Here is a 24,951-nt window from a genome sequence, read left to right as displayed (position 1 = left end):
ACAAGAATAAATCAACACAGAAGCTGGACTACTCCAAAGAAGAGTACTTTGGAGTAAGTAAGGAAAAGCACTGGAAAATGTTGGTTAAGCAAGGCACTGTCAATTGTAGGATATGTCTGCGTGTCTTTGCTTTGCTTGGTTGGCAGTGTTGTGTAGTGGTTACAGTGATGGACTAGAATCTAGGAGACAAGGGTTCAAAATTGATACTCGAATATGAAGCTCACGCGGTAACCTTGGGCCAGTCCACTGTGTCTCAGCCTACTTTCCTGTGCAATGTTGTTTTGAGGGGGAAATGGGGAGGGGGGCGGTATCTGAAGGCAGCCCTGTTTAGGGAAGCTTTTAATGTTTGACAGACTATTGTATTTTAATATTTTGTTGGAAGCCGCCCAGAGTGGCTGGGGAAACCCAGCCAGATGGGTGGGGTATAAATAATAAATTATTATTTTTATATTTTTATTCACCACTTAGAACCCCTTGGAGGAAAGGTGAAATATAAATGTAAAAAAATAGGTCTGCCATGAAAGAGAGAGCAAATCTTCTTGTGGCCTGGCAGAGCAGGGAATCTCTAAATGTAGTAGAGAGCCGAGAATTGTTCTGCGTCAAAAAGACTTATTTTAATCAGACTTCACCCCCAGGGTAGAGATGCTTTTGCTCAATTTACTCCGAGGAATTTTTCTTCTTCTCCAGCTTCTTCTAAAATGAAACCATCTTTCCCCTCGCACACAGGGGCAGATTCTGGGTGTGAAGCTAAGCAATGTTTATTGCCTTGTAAGTCCATTTTTGCTCATTCAGGGCTGACGAGCCCGACTGACGACTCATTACTCCCATTACTCCGAGAGGAAACATGGCATTTGTTTTCACTAAAGAGCAATGGAATTTAGCACTTTTGGCTGTGGCTGGGCTATTGTCTGCAAGCAAAAGCAGGCCAAGGGTTTCTGCTTTCCTTAATTATTAATTGCATCTGGTTTCTCATTCAGGGCCACAGGAGTAAACTACAGGTACTCAGCAAGCGGGGGGGGGGGGGGGGGCGGGTGGCTGTGGTGGGAAGATGCCTCCCAGACTTGGACCCACTCACTCTCATAGCTAGAACCCTGCACACCTATTTGAAGGACAGGTACTTGTCAGATAAGAGACCTTTTCTTTATTATCGTTGGTTAGTGTTGGAGTCAAAACAAATAAATGGGTGTTGCAAGGTGGGGATTTTGACCCTAAGGATGTCACTTGCAGTGGGTGAAAGAGGCAGGCCTGTGGGGATGGGCTGTAGGTCGGTGGTTATGGCATCTGCTTTCAATGTGAAGGCCCCAGGTTCAACCTAGGTATCTACAGGTAGGATCGGGACCTGCCTGAAACCTTGGAGAGGGGCTGCCAGTCAGTGTAGACAGTACTGAGCTAGATGGATCAGAGGTCTGATTCAGGGTTCGAAATTAGCAGGGTGCCAGGTGCATTTTGCACCTAAAGATTCTCTATTTGTGAGACCTCAACAAGTCTGAGTGCCATTTTTTTGCGCCCGGCTGACACTCAAGGATTACTGAAATTTAAGTGCTTTGAAGCCTCGAAGAATATGTTAAAGATAGACACTATGTTAAGGAGTTTAACAATAAAGAGTACAGTTGTACCTTGGTTCTTGAACATCATGTGACGTGAACATTTTGGCTCCTGAACGCCACAAACCCGGAAGTAAGTGTTCCGGTTTGTGAACATTTTTTGGAAGCCGGACATCCGACGGGGCTTCCGCAGCTTCTGATTGAGTGCAGGAGGCTCCTGCAGCCAATCGGAAGCTGCGCCTTGGGTTTTCAAATGTTTTCGGAAGTCAAACGGACTTCCGGAACGGATTCTGTTCGAGAACCAAGGTACGACTGTAGACTGTTTTGAAAACCGAAGTATGGTACCAATATCTTTATTGTAAACACCAAATTAAACATGCATTTATGATTTCTGATAAAAATGTGATATTAACAATGTGTCTCTTATGTGAATTGCATATTAGTTCATGCTTATCAAAATAATAAATAAAAAGTCTTGCCTACCCTGCTCTAAAAAATGGTGACAAGAGATTCTGTTTTGGCGCCCACAAGCTAGGTTGCAGGAGCCTTTGGCTTCTAGCTTTTCTATCCCAGTTTCTAACACTGGTTTCGGATATGATATAAGGCAGCTTCCTATGTTTCTATGGAACTGATGGCATAAAGCAGTGGTGGGTCACATCTGGCTCTCCAGTTGTTGTTGGACTGCAACTGCTATCAGTCCAGCCCACTATGGTCAGTGGCCAGGAGTGATGGGAGTTGTAGTTTGGCAACATCTAGGAGGCCACACATTCTTCACCACTGGTCTGAGGCTTTGGAGAGCTGCTGCCAGTTGAGCAGGCAACAGTAGATAAATAATCTGACATTGTATAAGGCAGCTTCATATGTTCTGTGTGTTCTCTGTGCTTGTTTTCTGGTAATACAAAATGAGGAACATGCACATATTAAGCAAGGAATGATTGTGGGTCTTCTCATTTTAAGGACCACATAAACTGGTTGCTTGTTTTATCATTTTCATACATGCACATTTCAGTTGTGAGACTGAAAGTTGTTAGGTGTTTCCCCCATTCTCATGCAACACATTCTGCCTTCAGGCTGCAAGGGATGATAGGGAAGGGTTGTAGGTCAGTAGTAGTACATGCAATTTGCATGTGAAAGGTCCCAGATTCAAACCTCATATTTTCCAGGTAGGGTGGGAAGAAATGTCCGCCTGAGACCCTAGAGAGCTGCTGCCAGTCCGTGTAGACAGCACTGAAGTAGATGATACCAATAATTTGATTCGATATAAGGCAGCCTCTTTGAAAGCAGGAACTGGTATATGAAAGGTGTGGCAAGACTTCTAAAAAAGCAATGTTGGTCCTAATCATAAGCGTCTCTGTATGTGTGTACCATTTGTGCTCTACTCTAGGCAACTAAATATTGGGGGCTGCCCCCCCCCCCCGGTGCTACCCATGCAGCTAGTCCCTACAGGTAGTGTTTGCCAATACATATGGGCACATTGGTTAAGGGTAGATTCCCAAAATGTGTGTATTCCTTAACTGGCCATCAACTGTCATCTCGAATTTATCTGTTCCATACAGTGGTACCTCGGGTTACATATGCTTCAGGTTACATACGCTTCAGGTTACAGACTCCGCTAACCCAGACATTTTGCTTCAGGATGAGAACAGAAATTGCGCTCCAGCGGTGCGGTGGTAGCGGGAGGCCCCATTAGCTAAAGTGGTGCTTTAGGTTAAGAACAGTTTCAGGTTAAGTACGGACCTCCGGAACGAATTAAGTACTTAACCTGAGGTACCACTGTATATCATATTTTTAGTTGAGCAAATACAGAAGGCCACTAGCAGTGGCTGGTAGAAGATGAAACAAAGGAACATGTTTTTGGTTTTTGTTTGAATACTTCTGTACGGAGGCAGAAACATAAGGCAGGCTCCAGATTCCTGTAGTTCTTTTCACTTTTTTATTTGCATTGATTGCTGTGTGCAAGCGGGTGGCCAACGTGGTGCCCTCAAGCTGTTTTGGACTACAATTTCCACCGTTCCATGGTGGCTGGGGCTGATGGGAGTTGTAGTCCAAACATTGGATTGTTGGGAGAGGAGACCGTGTTGGCTACCCTAGCTCTGTACGTTCAACAGGGAACTGGCAGTCACTTCATTTTGAGTCCACAGCCCCTTTCAGTTGGCTTCACTTGCTGAATTGGGTCCTATACAAGCTGAGACATGGGCAAAGGGCTCTTTTAACCCCTTTGGTCCTGGTGTGGATAGTTTTGGGCAAAGGCCTCCCTTGTCCGTTTAGCTGCTGCTTCCTGTGTGTGAGCAGAAGCAAATGAAAGCGAGCATCTCAGATGCATGGAAAATGTAAGGGCTCAGCATCAGATGCTTTGGCTATCGGCAATTGGGAGGAGTGGGTAAAGAATATTGGCCAGCTGAGGTCCATAATGACTAAAGGCCTTTGCCCCAAAGCTGGTATAGCTATTCATAGTGAGGATGAGGATGGGGTGTGTGTTGGGGTCTAGATGAAAAGCTATTCATCTATATTCATTCTATATTGAGCATTTGTGTAGGGATCTTGACATTGGCTGAATCTGCTGAACTGTTCAGCATAAGAGAGGATGATTGAGTAACAAGATGTTTCCATAGCTATTCCAAATTTTTTCTTCTTTGAAGGCTGTAGGACAGCAACCAGTTATACCTGGGCTTTTCAAACTTTCTTGCAATAAGCCTCTCCTAAGTCAAGAAACAAAAGCTTGATCCCAACCCACCTGTGCTATGAAGATAAAGCCAACTGTTTTGCAAGGTGTGGAGGCAAGTAGATTGGTGGGAAATAGCGAAAGCAAGGACCAGAAGAGAACAAGGGTATGCTTTAGGATTAGAGAAAGGAATGGAAAAGTAATTCCTCAGTTGATCTCCACCAGACAACAGAAATATGTAGCTGCTGGTGATAGGATGATTGGAACTGGGTGTGTGTGTGTGTCCATAAGTTAACAGGCCCATTCAAGAATAATAATAATAAAATCTTAACTGTAGGAATCAAGGAAAACAGAAACTGAAATTTAATAACCGTTTTTGTTGGGATAGCTGTCACGTGTTTGGAAAACCTTTCCAAAGCACTTGAAGTGATCACAGAAGAGACACTTCTTATAGATACTGGACATGAGCTTTATTGGGGGTAGGATAAGGGCAAAGCTGCACAATTATGTAGGCAATGAAAATCCACTCATTTTGTTCTGAACTGGTAGTCGTCTTGAAATTATCTGTTCCATTCGTCCTGTTTCCAGTGCCAAGGTGTGAGTGCTGATGCTTATGTAGGGAAGCATGTTTATGTAGGGGAAAATGTCACCATCTGGGCACAAGAGGGAGATATATGGTTGTAGAAGTGTGTTGTTTTTTTAAACTCTTGGGGGGACATTGTGAGGAGGGGGGAAATCACCCCAAAAACCCAGTGATGACTGAACATGCTTGGTAGCTATGAACCAATATCCCAGGACTGGCTTGCTGGTGGGGAAAAAATGGAAATCCAAAAGGGGAGGAGGAATATCGTGGAGCTTTTCAGGCTGACTAGAAGAGTGAACAGGCCTTCACACTGCAACATTTTATTGCAGTTCCCTCTTTTGTTCGCTAAAGGATCATACCTTCTAACTATGGAAAATGAAGTCCACATTTTAAAAGCGAATTTGAAGAGAAGAGGAATCTATGCTGTAGTGTGGGCAACAGTGACTAAATTAATCCACCCAGCTGTTCTGAAATGGTAGTTATTTTAAAATGATCTAATCATAAAGGCTATATGAGTTACCCCATTATTTTCTCTTCCATCTGCGATTAAATGTCAGTCGTTGAATTTTTTGGTTTGCGACATGGACACTTTGAGATGTAGTTCTGAAGAATTGCTTAAACTTCTTGGGTTTTTGGCAAGAAATCTAAGAAAATATGACTTTCTCAGAAAATCCAATGTAATAATAGTAGGCATACGTTACTTTTCTTTAATTCTTTAATTTAGGCTTTAATTTACCCTGCTTTGCCTAGAAAAACAATTCAAGGCTGCTAAATTAGTTGAACTTCATTCCTATTAAAATCAACAAAACTTGAGTTAACTAACTTAGGACCAATCCACACTGCACATTTAAAGCAGTATCATACCATTTTAAACAGTTATGAATGCTTCAAAATAGTTCTGGGATCTGTAGTTTGTAAAGGGTGCTGACAGTTGTTAGTCCCTTCACAGAACTACAATTCTCAGAGTGGTTTAACAGTCAATCCAACTTCCCAGGGAACTCTGAGGTAAATGGGGGGGGGGGGTCTCCCCACAACTCTCAGCACTGTTGGCAACCTATACTTCCCAGGATTCTTTGGGGGAGGGAAGCCTAGTTACAAAGGGTGAAACCGTGAGATAAAACACAACTGATAAAAGGATACCGACAGCAGCAGAAAATAAAATAACTATATTAGCACCTCATCCCAACAACATAAAACCTTATCAGCTGGCTATGAAAACAGATGCCGGAGGCCAAATGCCCTTCTAAAAAGACAGGCCTTTATTGTTCAACAAAATACCCAAAAGGGATGGGCCGCTTGCTGCAAAAGAGGACAAGGCTCTTGCGCCTTTTAAATAGGAAAGTTCAGCAAATGTAGATGTCAGTGGCGGCTGGTCCCCATTCATCCTGGTGGAATGGAAGGTAGGCAAAATATGGTAGGGGTAACCTGGAACTACAATAGGCAGAGCCAGCAGTAGGTGTGACCATTCCCAACCCCTTGCCATTTTTTTTCTATTGGTCCCGTTCCCCTACTTTTAACAGCAGCCTGACATGTGGAAATTAAACAAGCAAAGCTATTTGTCTCATGGGAAAAAACTTATGCTTAGACCCACTGTGTTCAAGAGGATTCACTCTTTAGACTAGGAGCATGGTTTCAGCAGCTTAGTTTTTGCATATCAGGCTGCTGCTAAACTCATAGGAGCAAGACTGGTTTTTAAAAAGGTAGCAATCCCTTCTGCTCCCAGGTATTCCAGGAAAAAGCCCCAGGCCATTTGCAGGGGAAAGTAGAGTTACCAGCTTTTTTCCTCCTTCGGCTTGATGCCTCCAAGGACCACCACTTACGAGATACTTTTGCTTCAATTCTGAGTCCCATGAACATGCCTGAACTTGGTCAGTAGTTTTCAGGGATGACCAACCACTTCATCAGATGTATGGAGTGTTAGCCCAAGTTTCACTTAAGGCCCTGTACTCTGTGTTGCTCAGACTTCATCTGATGACATGGTTGGACCATGAAAGCTTCTGCCATATGACATTTGTCAGTCTTCAGTCTGCTTGTGCCAGTGCCACATAAGGATCTTGACTTCAGGGCTGAATAATGGTGCATACAAAAAAAAAAAAAAGTGCAAGGAAAGAGTGAAAACGTTTATTCTTTCTCCATACCACAAGTCTCTGCACTCCCACCTCTCATCCCTCTAGCTTCTATCAGTTTTGAAAGAAAGGGTTATCCCACGTTTCACATAGCCTCATACCTGGTGTTACTTAGGAATTCTACGAAGCCGAAAAAATCAGTGCAGTTTTGAAAGATTCAGTCCACCGTCTTGGTTTAGACCAAGGGTCAGCAACCTAAGGCCCATGGGCCACAAGCGGACCACGGGGGTCGTTTAACTGGCCCACGAGCTGCCCCCGAACCGAGCCACCCGCTCGGCGAGTCCACAGAGGGATCTCCACTGGAGTGAACCTGCCCAGGAAAGGTAAACCTTGCCAACCCCTGGTTTAGACAGCATCCCGTTGTTTCCAAACATAGGAAAAGCTGCTCCTTGAAGCAGGTACCAGCATGCATAATTTGGTTGCAATATCTTAAGAGGTACCCAAAGACAATGGACAAAGTTCCAAAATATATAGTACACACACACAGAGAGAGAGAGAGAGAGAGAGAAAGAGAGAGAGAGAGAGATTGGTTAACACCACTGAGGTTAAAGGAAAATGGACTGGGAACTTCAAGCATGTAGTTCATGCACTGGGTAACAAGGGATATTTGAACTTCATTGGGGGTTTTTTTGGAGGGGGCCTCTTCTAATTGGCTGGGCTTCTTGCTCTGCCGTGACCTAAGGGGTGAACAGTCATGCAACGTGGAAATCTATCTATTTCATTAATCTTCACATCAGGGGCAGGCAGCTTGTTCAGCATCTTGCAAACTCATCCTGAGCTGACTTCATGTATTTAGCAATCTGCATGAATAAGAGTGGACAAGTCCAGTCTTGCTGGCTGAAGTAACAAAGGTTCCAGGTATTGTGCGTTCCAAATACTAAGAAAATAATCATCATGGTTTAGCCCCACACAAAAAAATTGGCGTGGAAGAGAGGATAATGGAAAACATTGGCATGGCACCCGTACAACTAGCTACTGTGCAATGTGGATTATAGGCATCTTCACCATGGAAGAACTCAATGAAGAGTCCCGCTTCATCAGACAAAAAGATCCAACTAGCAGGAAATATTGTAAACACACAAATAAGCGACAAAATTATTAGCGCTCTTTCTTTTATAGCCTGATTCCAAACATCTCTTTTTGGAAGCATCCCATTGAGTTATTAGGAAACAATCCTAACTCCTTTCCACACCACTTCAGGCTAGCATGGCTTGATGGAGTCATCGCTGCATCTGCACATCTTCCATGCACAGTGGCTGGGGTGGAAGACAGTGGTGGGCAGGCAGATTACTGTGCCAGACTGAAGCTGTTGCACATTGCAGTCATATGATGGGAATGGGGCTGGCTCAGCCCACCCCTGAAAAGCCCCATTTTAGGGCTTTTTGGAGGCACTTCTGCTTGCATGCTTGGGTGGAATGGGGAGTTCATGCCAGTGGAGTCATGCTGGCATCACTTTTCAAGTGGTGGGCAGCAGGAGGCCGACGGTGGCTTGCAGGGATGAGAGCAATCCAGGCACCCAGCCAGAAGTGGGTCTTGAGTGCTCTGTTAGTAAATATAAGAATAGCCCTGCTGGATAGGACCAATGTTCTGTCCAGAACCCCAGAATGGCCAACCAGGTGCCTCCAGAAAGCTCACAACTGGGACACAAGGGCAATACCAATATCCCTTCTTTTGTATGTTGTTCACCAGTATCCTGTTTCTGAACCTGAAGGAGCGTCTCCACCCCCATCATTCTGCCCGGACACTGAGGTCCAGCCCGAGGGCCTTCTGGCGGTTCCCTCGCTGCAAGAAGCCAAGTTACAGGGAACCAGGCAGAGGGCCTTCTCAGTAGTGGCACCCTCCCTGTGGAACGCCCTCCCACCAGATGTCAAAGAGAAAAGCAACTACCAGACTTTTAGAGGACATCTAAAGACAGCCCTGTTTAGGGAAGCTTTTAATGTTTAATAGACTATTGTATTTTAATATTTTGTTGGAAGCCGCCCAGAGTGGCTGGGGAAACCCAGCCAGATGGGTGGGGTATAAATAATACATTATTATTATTATTACCTGGATATTCGCAAAAGTCTTTGTGATTATAATAAGGAACATGTTCAAATTTCATCCCTCTGCTTTTGGTAAGATTTTTAGATGTTCTGCTAAAGGAGCTTTTAAATCAGATTGAAGAAACTCGGATGAGCTTTTGAAGTGTGTAGTTCCTAGGCCGTTCAAGGATCAGATTTTCATCACTTCATTTCTCCATCCCTCTTCCCCAGCGAAGTGGTCACAGTTGTGATAGGTGTAGATAGAAGTCTCTCTTTCGTGTACACAAACACACATGGTTGAGTTGTGTTGGGAGATGGATTTACCTAAGGAAATGCATGTAAAGAGTCTTGTGGCACCTTGAAGACTTAACACATTTGTTGTATTTAAAGTGCCAGAAGTCTCTCTTAATGTTTGCTGTAACAGACTCACCTGGCTAGACCTCTGGAATTAGTTCCTTAAGGATCTGTGGACAGATGGTGTTGGGGGTGGCAGCATTTTCTTTCCTTCAAGAAAGAAGAACTTAGCATCTTCAGTGGCACATTCTGCATTGATGTTTCTGCCAATGAACCCTTGCATAGCGCAGAAGAGTTTTAGGGCTCACTTTCAAGCTTGTTGGCTGTTTCTGATGTTGTCATTGAGGAACACCTGATAAAATTACCACGAACCTTGTGGTTTAATTTAACTATGGTTTGTGGAAACAAGCCAGTTGCACGTTATGTTTTTGATTAAGCAGGGTTTTTTGTGTCCTCTTAATTCCAAAAAACGGTTTTCAATCTTAACTATGGTTCGTCAAATGAAAGTCTCAGGCTCTAATGCATGGCTTTGTTGCACCACACAGCACTGAAAGGTCCTATGCAGATGCCCCTTTCACCAGTTAAACCCAGCTGTATCTCGGATCCAGAGGCTGCGTGGCCTGGCTTCTTCTAGCAACACTTAGAACCATAAGCAGCTGCCTTATACCAGGTCAGATTATTTGTCCATATTGGCCAGTATTATCTGACTGGCAGTGGCTCTCCCAAGTTCCGAGGATGATGTCTTCCACGTCATCGATCCTTTTGACCGTGGAAGCAAAGGACCAAATCTAGGACCTTCTGTATGCAAAACATGCTTTTTACCACTGAGTTGTGGCCTTGTGGCCAGGATAGCAAAATTCCATGAGCTGCAGGCTTGCAGCACCCTATTCTTAGGCTGGGGGCTGTTGTGACTGGTTCAACCAGTTGCAAAACATCTCAGCCAGGAATGGGGAAGTGTTGGTGGTGGCTCTGTGACTCCACTCTCTCTAGCTCCCAGGCATGCTTGGGATTTTTCCAGGGCTTGGCTGCCTGCAGTGATGGGAAGGTGGAAGGGCAGATTAGCCCAATGTGTAAGAGAAAAGATCTGGTTGGTGCCTCACAGCTGGGATCTTAAGCACACTCACTTGGAAGTCAGTCTTACTGGAACAATTGTATGGGGCTGTCTTTGCCAACATAATAATTGAGAGTTTAGAGAGTTATTAAATTACATACCTAGAGCTTCCATCTTGATTTATGGGGTATGTCCACAGGCTGTAGACACATTGCATTACTTGCATAATCTTATTCTGGAATATTTTTGAATGTCGAAAACATTGGGTTGCATTCAGCTAAGGCCTACTCAGCGTAGGCCCGTAGAGATTAATGAACCTAAATTAGTCATGTCTATTAATTTCATTAGTGGGGATGCGGGTGGCACTGTGGTCTAAACCACTGAGCCTAGGGCTTGCCGATAGGAAGGTCGGTGGTTTGAATCCTGCGACAGGGTGAGCTCCCTTTGCTCATTCCCAGCTCCTGCCAACCTAGCAGTTTGAAAGCACGTCAAAGTGCAAGTAGATAAATAGGTACCTCTCCGGCAGGAAGGTAAACGGTGTTTCCATGCGCTGCTCTGGTTTTGCCAGAAGTGGCTTAGTCATGCTGGCCACATGACCTGGAAAAACTGTCAGTGGACAAACGTCGGCTCCCTCGGCCAGTAAAGCGAGATGAGCACCGCAACCCCAGAGTTGTTTGCAATTGGACTTAACTGTCAGGGGTCCTTTACTTTTATTAATTTAATTGGGTCTGTGCTGCGTAACACTGACATTGAAGAGCACTCATTGATTTGGCCCTGAAGAATCTTGCCAGCAAATGGATCTAAAAATTTGTGAATTGAAGAAACAAAATGACTATGATTCGTTTGAGATTCATTTCATCACCTTGTTTCATCATGCTTGCTTTAATCATGACGTCTGGTAATGATGTTTTTTTGTTGGAGACTGTGATTGAATTTTAGGAATGGGGCTGCAGGTTGATTTCATTATTCCATCTTGTGGCAGCTGGATCAGTTCATGGTGTTTATGAAAGGGGTTGCTGGATCTCACAAGTGACGCCTATGACCTCACATGTGGCTCTAACACATATGTTCTGTGGTGGGGGAAGTTGTATATAAGCCCAAATTCATTTCTACACCTCAGTGTATATAGACAGAACATGGAGGGTGGGAAGGCTTTTGTGAATTGGGCCCAAACAGAAGTGTTATTTGGTAGAATTTATGAAACCATAGAGTTGGAAGGGACCTTAGGTCATCTAGACCAGCCCCATTCTGATGCAGGAAATTGCTACTTCAACACCCTTGGCTCTGCTTAGAAACCTCTAATGAGGGAAAGCCCATCACTTCCTGAGCCAGTCTGTTCCACTGTCAAACAGGTCATACTTTCAGGAAGTTCTTCCTAAGGTTCCTCCTAAATCCATTTTTTTGACATTTGAACCTGCTGGATCAGTTCTCCCTCTGGAGCAACAGAAAACAAACGTATTCCTTTGTCTGTGTGACAGGCCTTCAGAGATTTGAAAATGTCAGTCATATCATCTCTTGATAATCTCTTCTCCAGGTTAACACACTCAGCTCCTTCAACCTTTCCTAGTAGGACTTAGGGCCACAAGCATACCTGATGTTTAGAGATGTATTATACCACTTTAACTGTCATGGCTTCCCCTTCATGAATCCTGGGAACTGTAGTTTGTTAAGGGTGCTGAGACGCGTCAGGAAACCCCAATTTCCCTCACAGAGCTACAATTCCAGAGTTCACTGGGAAGAAGGAATAGATTGTTAAACTGCTCTGAGAATTGTAGCTCCATGAGGGAAATAGGGGTCTGCTAACAATGTGGGTGGTGCTATGGGTTAAACCACAGAGCCTAGGACTTGCCGATCAGAAGGTCAGCGGTTTGAATCCCCGCGACAGGGTGAGCTCTCATTGCTCGGTCCCAGCTCCTGCCAACCTAGCAGTTCGAAAGCACGTCAAAGTGCAAGTAGATAAACAGGTACCACTCCGGCGGGAAGGTAAACGGTGTTTCCGTGCACTGCTCTGGTTCGCCAGAAGCGGCTTAGTCATGTTGGCCGCATGACCCGGAAGCTGTACGCCGGCTCCCTCGGCCAATAAAGCGAGATGAGTGCCGCAACCCCAGATTCGGCCACGACTGGACCTAATGGTCAGGGGTCCCTTTACCTTTAACAACTTGCAGCATCCTGAAACTACAGTTCCCAGGATTCTCTGGGGGGTGCCATGACTTTTAAGGTAGTATAATAATGCCTTAAATGGATGGTGGAAATGTGGCCCTGGTCTCTGGGACCCTCACCATCTTTGTTGCCTTCTACAATTCCATCCTCCTCAGTTTCTTGTTGAGTCCATTTACCATTAGTCCTCAAAAGTGCATGACCTTATATTTTGCTTTTCGTTCTGTTCTTGCTCCATTCATGAGGTCACCTAACTTGTTGTGTAGGAAGCTTCCTGATCTCTTTCTGTAACAAGACCGCCTACAAACTTGGTGTCACCAGCAGATTTCAGCAAGCTACTGTTTCTCATTAATAAAATGCAAGGCTAAAATAGGTCCCATCACTGAGAACTGAAGAACCTCCCCCAGCTTCCCCAAAACAGCTCTAGTTCTGCAATTTATCCAAGAATAGTTGGGCTATTGCTAGCAACATTTGTCTGTAAAGCCACTGAAAGCCAGAACAGCATTATTATTATTTTCGTTTCACAGAGGTATTTTTCTGCCTCAAATTCTGAGCCTGGAGGTCTCCAGCAAGACCCCAAATCTTTCCTCACCAGTGCCAATCCTGTCATTTTTTATACATGGCCAGTATTGCTTTTCCACTTGGAGCAGTAGTCTTCCAGGATATCAGGCAGAGATGTATGCAAAAGTATGAAACGTGCTTTAAAAAAAAACATTCAAAGAGCAAAAGCCATTCTGCCACCCCCCCAAAAAAAGAACCCCAAATGAGAACAAAGAATTCAAAGTGGCCTCCAGAAGGCAAAGGATGTGGTGTTTCGGGACTTAACCCACACTTCCTCATCCCCCTGCTTTCCACCAAGGAAAAGTGCTCAGGCTGAGCAAGCAGCAATTGGGGTTTTCTCTGGATTGACATTTACTGCAATTTAGTACTAAAGAGCTCATTTTCCCAAGGAAAGGAGCAAAGCAGGAGGGAAACCGCTTGGACCTATGCTATTCAGGCACGGGACAAGCGGAAGTGTGGACCAGCCCTCAGTTGAAAAAGACTACCTGGATGGAGGTAGGTAAACAGTGAGTTGAAAGCTTGAGCCCCTTTTGTATTCCAGAGGAAGGTATGGCTGACTGGCTGGCCCCCTGAACAGAAGCATTCCTGATATTGGGTGAGGACGCCTTTATCTGCATAATCCTCCGTGAATTCACATGATGTGGTTGGAGTTTATCTTCCTCCTGGACTCTAAATCCTTCAAGAGTCATTACAGTCCCTCCTTTTTTTAACTCTTTGAGATGTATTTTTTGCAGGTCTGTGTGGCCAGCAAAGAGGTACTCACAGCTAATGCTCTCTTGTGATGTCTCTTATGTCTCCAACATGCACTCTGTGCAAATGGCACAGAACCATGCTCTTGCAGGACTTTTCATTTGTTCCAGGGAACCTAGCTTAGGAGACTTTGTGGGCTCCCTGTTTTCTAATGTGTTTCATCTCTACAGCACCCTGATTCTGCAACACTTGATCTCCTTTTCGCTTTTATTTCTTTTCAATCCTGTCTGCAGTAATGTGGGTAATATAATACTTCTGGTATTTGTTGCATAAGAGCGAATATTGTATATAACTGAACACGTCTCGGGGCAAATGCAAAGCAGAAACAACAGAGTAGTTACACTATAAATGTGCTTCACTGGCGCAAGGTTTTTGCTTTAGTTGTGGGGAGATGGCCAGATGTGTTTAGAATAGTAATATTGGTATGTAATGCAGGGTTTCATGTTCTTACAACAACTCTGTAAAGTAGGCTGCTATTACTACCATCCACATACAGTGGTACCTCATGTTATGGACCGTTCCGGAGGCCTGTCCGCAACGTGAAATGCCCACAACTCGAAGTGCCGCATCTGCGCAGGTGCGCGGTGCGATTTGGCGCTTCTGCACATGTGCGTGTGGCGAAACCCGGATGCAACACGAGGGATGACTGTATTGCAGGCTAGGGTAGGGGCAGATTAGCTTGCTGAAGGCCACTCGGTCAGTGATTTGAGCAGACATTAGATCCTTCATAGTTTATACCTTGGCATCTCCTGGTAGGGTTGGTTGGGTGACATTCCTGTCTTAAATCCCGGAGAGCGACTACCAGTCATTGTAGAAAATACTCAACTAGGTGGACGAATGATCTGACTCAGTGTAAGGGAGCTTCCTGTGTTCCTATATCCTTTCTTGATTAATGTGGTAGAAAGCAGGCTAAAAATATACCGCATTTACTCGAATCGAATGCTCACATTTTTTGGGACAAATTAGGTTGCAAAAATTAAGGTGCACATTAGATTTGATGGCACATTTACATCTGCCAGCAAATACTTCCTTTTTGTTTTGAGATTCTGAAAATTGAGGTGCACATTAGGCTCGAGTAAATACGGTAGTAAATCAAATAGTTTATTTTCTTAAAAGTGTATTTCACAAAACACATTTGGGCCTGGACACATCCACTCAGAATCTACAAGCTGCCTTGGAATCTTCAGTCGAAAGAAATGTTTTAGAGAAAAACAGAATGCACACCAAGACATCAGTACTGGGGAGGAGCCATAATTTGGAAGAACACAAGGTCAGACAGTGAACTATCCAGTTCAACTAAAAATTATTATTATTATTAACTTGGAAGTGAGAATGCTGCATCGGATGAATTTTATAGGGCTGGCATGCAGGTGTTCAGAGAATTTAGTGGAGGTTGTGGGACATTAAGCCAACCGACCTATCCCATTGTTGGTCCCCTAGTAACTCAAAGCTAGCCACCACACTTTCCATCCTGAATGTCCCAGGCTCAGCCGCTGGCATCTCTAGCTATAAGAGGATCAGGTGAAAGAGTTTCTGCCTGTCAGAAAAGTGAATGCTGAGCTAGACAGGCCAGATAATCTGATTCAGAAGAATGCAGGGAGTGGAATGGGGTCCAACTGGTAGGCCACTCCCACAGGCCACGTTTGACCATTGGGTAGGGTTACGCACCTGTCAGTCACATGATGTCACAATGACATCAAGCAACCCATATTCCTTTGCAGTTGCTGATGATCAGCAGTGCCTGCCAATCTGTTCTTGGGGGAGTTGCATATTTCTCTGCCCCTGCAACTTGCCATTATAAATGTCATCAGTCATAGGAACTTGCAAGCCAAGTGGGGAGGCCAGTTGGGCCAGGGGTTCCTTATCACTGGATATAGGCACCTGAATATGTCTACCTTTCACTTTCTTCATTCATGTGTGCAATAAAGGATGGCTGGACCAGTTATGTGGAAGGCGTGACATACCTTGTGTGCACCAGTTGTTAATCGCAGGGCAACACCAGGTAGCTTACATGTGATCTGAGCCTAGTCAGGAATTTCCACAAGCCGAGAAATCTCCATGCTAAATTAAATAAAGGGATACTCCGTTTTGTCTCCTGTGAGGGAAATGAGGCGGAGATAGTGACTGCCACAATATCAGCTGCTGAACTTTAAAAATAAATGAATCTTTAATTAAAGAGAACCATAAAACAAATATAAAGCACATCAGAAACAGAAGCAGTTATCGTAGCAACAGTAAAAATACAAAAAGCAGCAGGTATCAGTTAAAATCCTGGGGGAGATATATATATGAATGAATGAATGAAAATGTCTAAAACATGGCTCTCCGGGCAACCCAGTCAGGTGGCGGCATATAAATAATAGTAATTATTATTTGGAAACCTACAGAGTGGCAGGGATATATATAGAAGTCTGGTGCCAGACTTAACAAATCGGTTCCTTTTAAAAAAATTAAAAGAAAAACAAGATAACATTTTCAGTGAATATATCCCCTCCACAGACACCTCTGTGATGATGATGGCATTAAAATATCCTGTTCTTCTTCAATAAAATTTTACGATTTACGATATCTTTATTGTCATTGTCCCATACAGAACAATGAAATTAAAAAATCTACATAAGACATTCAAAAACCCCTACAAACTCTGAAAGGGGAGACGACCAAATATGAACTTCATGGTTGAGTGGGAATTTGAATCTGGATCTCCCTGTTCCTAGTTCAAAACACTAAACCCTGTATCGCCTTGGTAGTTCATAAACCACTGTATGCTTGTGCCATCCATTATATAGAGTAGAAGTCTTTGTCTTCTTGTGCGCAAACATACGTGCACAAACATATCCCATCTTCTTTTTGCTGTTGACTGCAGTTTAGAAGAAAGCAACAGGGTGCCCTGGTTCTTCCACTAAGGTCCCACCATAGTCATTTGGCCTTTGTGTCATCCATGTTGCACTATGATGTCATTTCACCAGGTAAATTTGCTGCTGCTTGGAAGCTGGATGGAGGATTATGAGTCTGTGCGCTTTGTGGTGTAATATAGCTCAATGGATTTTAATAGGCTGTATCAGGCTTATGCTGTAATGTAATCTGATACAAAATAAATCTTTTAAAGTTGAGTTTTAATTATCCGCTTGGAGCTTCACCCCAGGTTTTCCCCCAGCAGAAAACAAAAATACATTTCTAACAGCCTTGCAAGCATGGTGGATCCATGTGAGCATTTGCTCTTAATTAGGCTTCTGCAACGCAACAGCTGAAAATTTGAGACATTTGCTTGGCTGAATGGAGGTTCCTGCAAAAATCAAAGGAAGGATGCAAGCATGGATTGTCCCTGCGACTATGTGCAGTTTTAGGAGCATGTAACCCAAACGTTTCAGCTCAGCCCAAAATGTGATCAGTGGTGCAGACACAGCTGGATCAGAGAGCATTCAGAGGTGGCAAGCTTCATGATTCAGTGGCTAAACTTGTTACTCGTAGTGCTGTTGTAGGTTTACCCCATTAGATGGGGACTTCCCGGGGTTCACAGTAGGAAGTATACAACAATATAACAAAATAGAAGTGCGTTGTCTACCCTTGTTTTACCCCAGTTCTCCACTTAGTGGCTCTCCAGGGTTTTCAGACAGTATTCCCAGACTGAGGATGCCAGAAGCTGGGACACTTTGCTGCCACTGACCTGTGGCCATTCCTGAAGGCAAGGCAGTGGCACAGTTCACATGCCATAGGAAACCATAGCAAACCATTTCCCACCAGGCTGGAGTTCACACCTCCGTCAAACCCACAATCCCCAACTTAGCGTTAAGTCCGAATTGAAGTGTGTGGTTTGTTTAGCTCAAACCGCTGTTGGCAAGCCAAGAGTAAACCTTGGCTTAACATTGTGGTTTGTTTGGAGTGAAATAAACAATGATCCCCATTTTGGGCATAACTGAGTCAGGAATAGTAGCTTGTTGCTTGCGCTGGGGGAAGAGTGACATATTTGTCCATCGAGCCATATGTTGTGTACTCTGGAAGGCAGAAAGCGTTTAGCGTCTCAGTGGTCTTCAGTGCATAATAAACTCCTTGCAAAGAGAAAACTAGGATGTCAGGGAGGAAGGTTATTTCCCAGGCTTTTGCCTTCTGTGCTGGGTTTTTTTATTTGTGTGCCTGCCTCTGTGTGTGTGTGTGTAGTATTAAAAAATGCTTTCTTCCACTTGTAGCGGCCCATTGTGTAGGGATGGGAGAGACATTCGGTTCAGTTTGCATTTAAAGTTCAACCTACCTAACTTGCACTCTTCGAAAAAATAGGCAAACCAAAATGTAGTCATGCTTCAAAATTCACACTTCTCTGACTTTTGCAGCACAGTTCTCCATCCAAGTAATGTAAACAAAAATTCACATTCTGTAAAAGGTAAAGGTAGAGGTACCCCTGCCCGTACGGGCCAGTCTTGACAGACTCTGGGGTTGTGCGCCCATCTCACTCAAGAGGCCGGGGGCCAGCGCTGTCCGGAGACACTTCCGGGTCACGTGGCCAGCGTGACATCGCTGCTCTGGCGAGCCAGAGCCGCACACGGAAACGCCGTTTACCTTCCCGCTGGTAAGCGGTCCCTATTTATCTACTTGCACCCGGAGGTGCTTTCGAACTGCTAGGTTGGCAGGCGCTGGGACCGAGCAGCGGGAGCGCACCCCGCCGCAGGGATTCGAACCGCCGACCTTTCGATTGGCAAGCCCTAGGCGCTGAGGCTTTAACCCACAGCGCCACCTGCGTCCCTTAAAGCTGTTTACCTTCCCGCCGGAGCAGTACCTATTTATCTACTTGCACTTTAATGTGCCTTCGAACTGCTAGGTTGGCAGGAGCTGGTACTGAGCAACGGGAGTTCACCCCGTCGTGGGGATTTGAACCGCCGAGCTTCTGATCAGTAAGTCCTAGGCTCTGTGGTTTAACCCACACCACCACCCACTCACCACCCACCCACTCACATTCTGGGGAGTGTGTATATGAATGAAGATAGCATACAAAAGCATGATTACATTACAGAAAATTGCCTTGCAAAAGTGTGTATATTAGGCAAAGTAGCATTCCGAAAGTAGGAGAAGTTTTCATTAAAATGCAGGTGAATTTTCATGAATACTTTTTTTTAATTAAAAAAAAGCACACCACTGCAAACTGATCTAGAAATGTGGAGATCTGAATCCAAGAATGGAGAAATGAGAAACTGAGAGAAGCCAAAATCATTAGATTTGCCCGTCCCTCCATTTCCGTCGCCTTATCCTCGCTTCACGCTTCTGCATTTGTGCTCCAGTCCTGAGTTTGAGCTCAGTGGGTCTTTCCCAGGAGGAAATGGAGAGAGCCAAGGCAACTTGTCTCCTGCAGAACTGCAGTGCCCTGTTTTTAATTCAGTGTATTCCTAGTGCAGTGCATGTAATATACAGTTCACAACATGCCCGCCATCCTCTAGGCCAGTGCATCATTTATGGGGGAAAGGGAGTACTTAGTGAAATCTACAAGCCCCATTCTCTTGACCCCCTGTGGTCCCTCCATTTTTTAAAGCCAAATCTTAGCCTTCCTGTAACCTTCCAAGAACATCAGCTGCGGGGGGGGGGGTGTATTTCCCCTCTGGTTCTCCTCCTCCCCACTCAGTAATTTGGGTACCATTCTTGGCCCCTTGCTTTTGCTCTTCTGCCTGCCCGCTACCAGGTTGTTGTTGTTCAACTTGCTAGTTTGATTGGCATGAAAAATCGGGAGTGGGTTGAAACACACCCAGAATATGACGTGGGTGCATGCTTCAGCCCTAGTTAAGCACTTTGAAGTCGTACTGAAGAAGCAGTGTGTGTCTTTTATAGCTTTCCCATTGAAATCAAGGATAATTCAAACTGGTTGGATCGTGACACCTCTACCCCCCCTTTTCCTTTTCCTTTTTTGCATTATTCAGAGCAAGTTTAAAGTTCAGCACACACAGACAAGTGAGACTTTGGGTGGGGGAGAGAATGCACTAGCCTTTGCCATTCAGTTGGGGAAGGGGGCAGTTAATTTGTTTAAGCAGCATCAAGCCCTGCCTGCTTGACCTCTGCAGAGAACAGGATGTTCCCTGCATTTGTCTCAAGGGAGTGACACAGGAATGTTATGACTCATTTAGACCTACAGATGGTCCTATCCCAGAGGTTTGGGGATGGAGTGATGATAATTCACTTTCAGAGTAACCCTGTGAGGTAGGCCACCTTCCACCCTCTTTTTTTTGGCAGATTAGGAAAGCTGAGCCATTCACATCTTCATCACTCAGTGGGAGAGTTCAGAGGGAGCTTTTTTTGCTGATCACACAGCCCCTTTGCACAAGCCAGCCAATAAACAGGGATGTCGCCCATTAACTATAGTTTCCTGTTTCATATGAGCTGGGAAACTATGGTTACTCCACTTCCAAACAAGGCAGAATAGTAAGACCATGGTTTTTAAGTTGATTTAGTATATTGGTTTAAGTTGATTTAGTATATTGGTACCTCGGGTTACATACGCTTCAGGTTACACACTCCGCTAACCCAGAAATAGTGCTTCAGGTTGAGAACTTTGCTTCAGGATGAGAACAGAAATCGTGCTCTGGCAGCACGGCAGCAGCAGGAGGCCCCATTAGCTAAAGTGGTGCTTCAGGTTAAGAACAGTTTCAGGTTAAGAACGGACCTCCAGAATGAATTAAGTACTTAACCCGAGGTACCACTGTATTCCAATAATAAGCTGGGAAATTATAGTGAATGGAAGACACACATGCAAAGGGAGGATGGGATGGATTGTGTGTGTTTGTGGCTAGAAAACTCATGTGTTTGTCTGAATGTGGTCAGTAACTGTCACATTGTGGGATGAGTTGCATTTGCGAGATACAGATAAGACGCTGCAGACAGAGAGGCCTTCCTGTCCCCATCCCACATACATACGTACATACGCATGCAGTATTTTGTAAAAAAGGGAGTTTCATGTATTGAGCTGTGAGTCATCATTTGATCAGTTCATGGATGGCTCTTTTGCCCGAGAAATCCAAATTGCAGTCCAAATTGCAACAAACAGGATCTCAGCAGATGGGGGATACATAGGAACACAAGGAACATAGGAAGCTTATCCATCTACCTCAGTATTGTCTGCCCTGACTGGCAGCAGCGCTCCAAGGTTTCAGGCAGGGGACATTCACAGTCCTACCTGGGGATACCTGGGGTTGAAGCTTGCACCCTTCTGCATGGGAAGCCACTGAACTGCATCCCTTGAACTGGTCTAATTTGGGAAGCAGCAAGCAAAGGCAAATGGGAAGGAGGGGTGAGGCTGTCAGTGCCTTTGCTTGGAGAGGGTGTGTGTGTTTGGGAGACAGGATTTAAAAAATAAATAAATCTCTCCATGGGGATGCTTTTTGGTATGATACGGATAAACATACCACCAGAATGGAAAATGCAGGGGAAAAGAAATCCATTCTGGTGCAAGGTTTATTCACATCATTCCAGGAAGCACCAGGAGAAAATTGTTATTTTGGGGCTGATGTGTTTTATCTTGAGGATGTGTCTATAGCCTACAATCTTAAACTGCTTTGAAACCCATCTCGCTGCCTGTGGTTTCTTTGACCCTAGTAATTATAGCCTTGAATAGGTGCTAAAATTTATTTAAAAGACTTCACGGAACTTGACATTGCCAGGGTTCCAGGGCTGAGAATCCGAAACACTGTGCATCTGCACCTTACATTTAAAGTAGTGTTTCACCACTTTTAACAGTCATGGCTTCCCCCCAAATATCACAGGAACTGTGGTTTGTGAAGGGTTTTGAGACATGTTAGGAGAGCCCTATTCCCATCACAAAGTGCTACAATTCCCAGAGTTCCCTGAGAAGAGGGATTGGTTGTTAAATGACTGAGAATTATAGCTCAGAGATGGGAATAGGGGAGTTCCTGACAACTCTCAGCACTCTTAACACCCAAGATTTTTTTGGGATGCTATGACTGTTAAAGTGATGTTATACCTACTGCTTTAACTGTTAGGAGCAAATAGGGCCATAGTTAAACCAATTCAATACTGGATTAACGTGTGTAGGTAGTCTCTAAACCAGTCCTTTGCACCCAGAGTTTTATGCTTACTTTATTGTTCCGCCTTCATAAATGACTTTTTTTTCCTCCCAACTTACCTACCATGAACTTAAAACCACTTTTTCTCTCACAACAACCCTTTGAGGTAGATTAGGCTGCTAAAAGAAACTCAGCTAAGGTCATCCAGAGAGATATTTATAGGAATTCAACCCAGAACTCCTTGGTCATAGACCAACACTCTAGTTAGGCCGACCGGGAAGGGGGACGGGATATGTGACCCTCCAGATCTTGTTGGACTCCAGTTCCCATCAGCCCCAGCTGGCGTGGCTAATGATCAGGGATGATGGGAGTTGGAGTCCAGCAACATCTGGAGAGCTCTTCCCTGCTTTAGATGGCAGTGCAGTTCACCAGTGGCAATTCTTTCACCTTAAATTAAAAGTGGGAACTATTTTTTATTTCAGTTATTTGTGCACGGATAGCTTTAAAAACATGTTATTGCAATGTTTTCATCCCTCCACAATTAGGCTCAGTCAGTTAGGCTAAGAGGGTGGGACTGATCCATGGTCACCCAAGCGAGCTTCACGGCTGCGTCGGAATTGGAACCTAAGACACTGACACAGACACGGTCACTACACCTCACTGTAGAGGGCAAACTTTCGTATAAATGTCAGCAGATATAAAGGCAGAGTTCCTCCCAAGCTGGCTGTGCAAGTACAGCTGTCTCCTAGCAGGCTGTAGCTGTACTGCATTCAGCAACACAGTTTAGCATTCTGGGTAGCTGGTTTTGCTGCAGTGCCGCGAGTTTGTTGTGTCCTACACCGGGGTCTGCCCTTGTTGTTTTGTTTATTTCCCTTTTAGTCATCAGTTGTATTAAAAGCTTTTAATTCACTCTGTCTTCCAAAAGTCAAGGGATGCCTGCTGCGTATGTGTGATTTGCCGGGGTGGGGGGGACGGGGAGAGAGAGGGAGGGAGAAAGACTTTCTCAGCAGAGGTGATTGCAGACACTGGGAATGCAAGCAAGTCACCTGATTCCATTGCAGTACTTTTCAGCTGCTCGCTGATGTCTTGCCAGCCCATCCCCTTTCTCATGGAAGTGTGCAAAGCAACCTGTGTGTGTGCACGTGCATAGCTGATGAATTTTCTTTGTGAACTTGTTGTTACATGTGGTAATCCTTAGCAAAACATACCAGAGGAGAAAGGAGAGCTGGAAAGTCAGTGATATTTCATTGTTGCCTTTCCTCCACCTCCTGGCAGGGGGAAAAAAATCATTCTTCTTTAGTTTGTGAAAGTATTCTGTTCATTCACTTTCAAGGTATTCCTTGGTATGGGCCAAATAATTCCCACCCCCGTGCACACACTTCTCAACCGCAGACACATTGAACATGCAAGCATTTTGTTTTAACTTTTAGCCGACTCTGGCAGCTCATGGGATGACAGCACAAAGAGATCCTGGCTGCTCTTTTTCATGCCCTAGTAACCACAAGGCTAGGCTACTGCAATGTATTGTGCATGGGGCCGGCCACCTTTGATGACTTCCCAGAAGGTAAAGGTAAAGGCACCTCTGACCATTAGGTCCAGTCGTGACCGACTCTGGGGTTGCGGTGCTCATCTCGCTTTACTGGCCAAGGGAGCCAGCGTACGGCTTCCGGGTCATGTGGCCAGCATGACTAAGCCGCTTCTGGCGAACCAGAGCAGCACACAGAAACGCCGTTTACCTTCCTGCCGGAGCGGTACCTATTTGTCTACTTGCACTGGCGTGCTTTCGAACTGCTAGGTTGGCAGGAGCAGGGACCGAGCAATGGGAGCTCACCCCATTGCGGGGATTCGAACCGCCAACCTTCTGAACAGCAAGTCCTAGGCTGTGTGGTTTAACCCACAGCGAAACCTGTTAGTAAAAAATGCAACTACTATGCTATTTACAGGGAGCAGTTTATCTTACCAGGTCTTAAGCAACTATATGGGCAACTTACTGTTCTGAGCATAATTCAAAATGCTGGTGCTTACTTAAAAAGCCTTAAGTGGTTTGCCGACCCCGGGTGTCTTAAGGGGTTGCCTTCTATTGCTACACAGTTCTGCCCAACCACTACCTTTATCATCTGAGGTTCTCTTCCAGAACCCGCCACCTCCTAAAGTTAGATGAGTTGCGTCCAGAGATGGCCTTCTGTGACATGGCACCCGTTTTATGTAATGCCTTCTGTTGGGAGGTTTGCCTTACTTGGTTCCAATCATTATGTCTTTCTAGCACTAGGCAAAGACACATTTTATTTCCCCAGGCATTGCAGCATGAGCTGCTGGCTGGTAGTCTAATCTGCTTTGCTGAATTTTAGTTGCTATTCTGTTTTGTGTTTGGCACTAACTACTGTAGACTGAGGGACGCGGGTGGCGCTGTGGGTTAAACCGCAGAGCCTAGGACTTGCTGATCAGAAGGTCAGCGGTTCGAATCCCCGCGACGGGGTGAGCTCCCGTTGCTTGGTCCCTGCTCCTGCCAACCTAGCAGTTTGAAAGCACATCAAAGTGCAAGTAGATAAATAGGTACCGCTCCGGTGGGAAGGTAAACGGCGTTTCCGTGTGCTGCTCTGGTTAGTCATGCTGGCCACATGACCCGGAAGCTGTACGCTGGCTCCCTCGGCCAATAACGCGAGATGAGCGCCGCAACCCCAGAGTTGGTCACAACTGGACCTAATGGTCAGGGGTCCCTTTACCTTTACCTTACTGTAGACTGCCCTGACATTTCTGGTTGAAGGTGTCCTTAACATCTTTTGAACAAAGCAAAGCTTAAATTTTGGACAAATTCTGGCCAAAGTAAGTTTTCTTGAAATGACGAAGATATGGCAACCCACCATTTAGGATTACAGGCAGTGTCCTGATCTATTGGTTGCCTGGCTTTCCTGTCTTGTTCAGCCAGACCTGACTTTTGGGTGGCATCACTTGTGCATGAAACCAGGAACAGGAGAGTGGCTTCTGCCCACCCGTATATTGGCGTAATAACCACAGCTTGAGTTGTTGGTAATTAAGGAGTGATTCATACATAAGTGTACATCAGTTAATGTCTCATCCACTTGATGACTCGCAGCCACGGATGTGAACCGCCCCCGTTGAAAAGCATTGTGCTTGGAGTGAAGTTGTGCTTAATCTAGAATGGCTATTGCGCACATACATCATCACTTGACCTTGTGCACAAGTG

General features: G+C 44.9%; 1 protein-coding gene across 3 annotated transcripts in view; it reads left to right on the top strand.

Moving 5' to 3' along the window:
* The window catches only part of LUZP1 (leucine zipper protein 1), a 74,533-nt gene that overhangs the window by 7,839 nt on the left and 41,743 nt on the right, over nt 1–24,951 (top strand). Inside the window, exon 2 of one of the 3 annotated variants that reach the window (XM_079985954.1) lies at nt 19,960–20,148. The exons of the other annotated variants lie outside the window; for them this stretch is intronic. The gene's annotated coding sequence lies outside the window, so the exon portion shown is untranslated. The remainder of the gene's footprint in view (nt 1–19,959; nt 20,149–24,951) is intronic. 3 annotated transcript variants of the gene reach the window in all.

The sequence above is a fragment of the Podarcis cretensis genome (assembly GCF_951804945.1).
Source record: "Podarcis cretensis genome assembly, chromosome: 8".
Lineage (NCBI taxonomy): Eukaryota > Metazoa > Chordata > Lepidosauria > Squamata > Lacertidae > Podarcis > Podarcis cretensis.
This window is presented reverse-complemented; position numbering and strand designations above follow the sequence as displayed.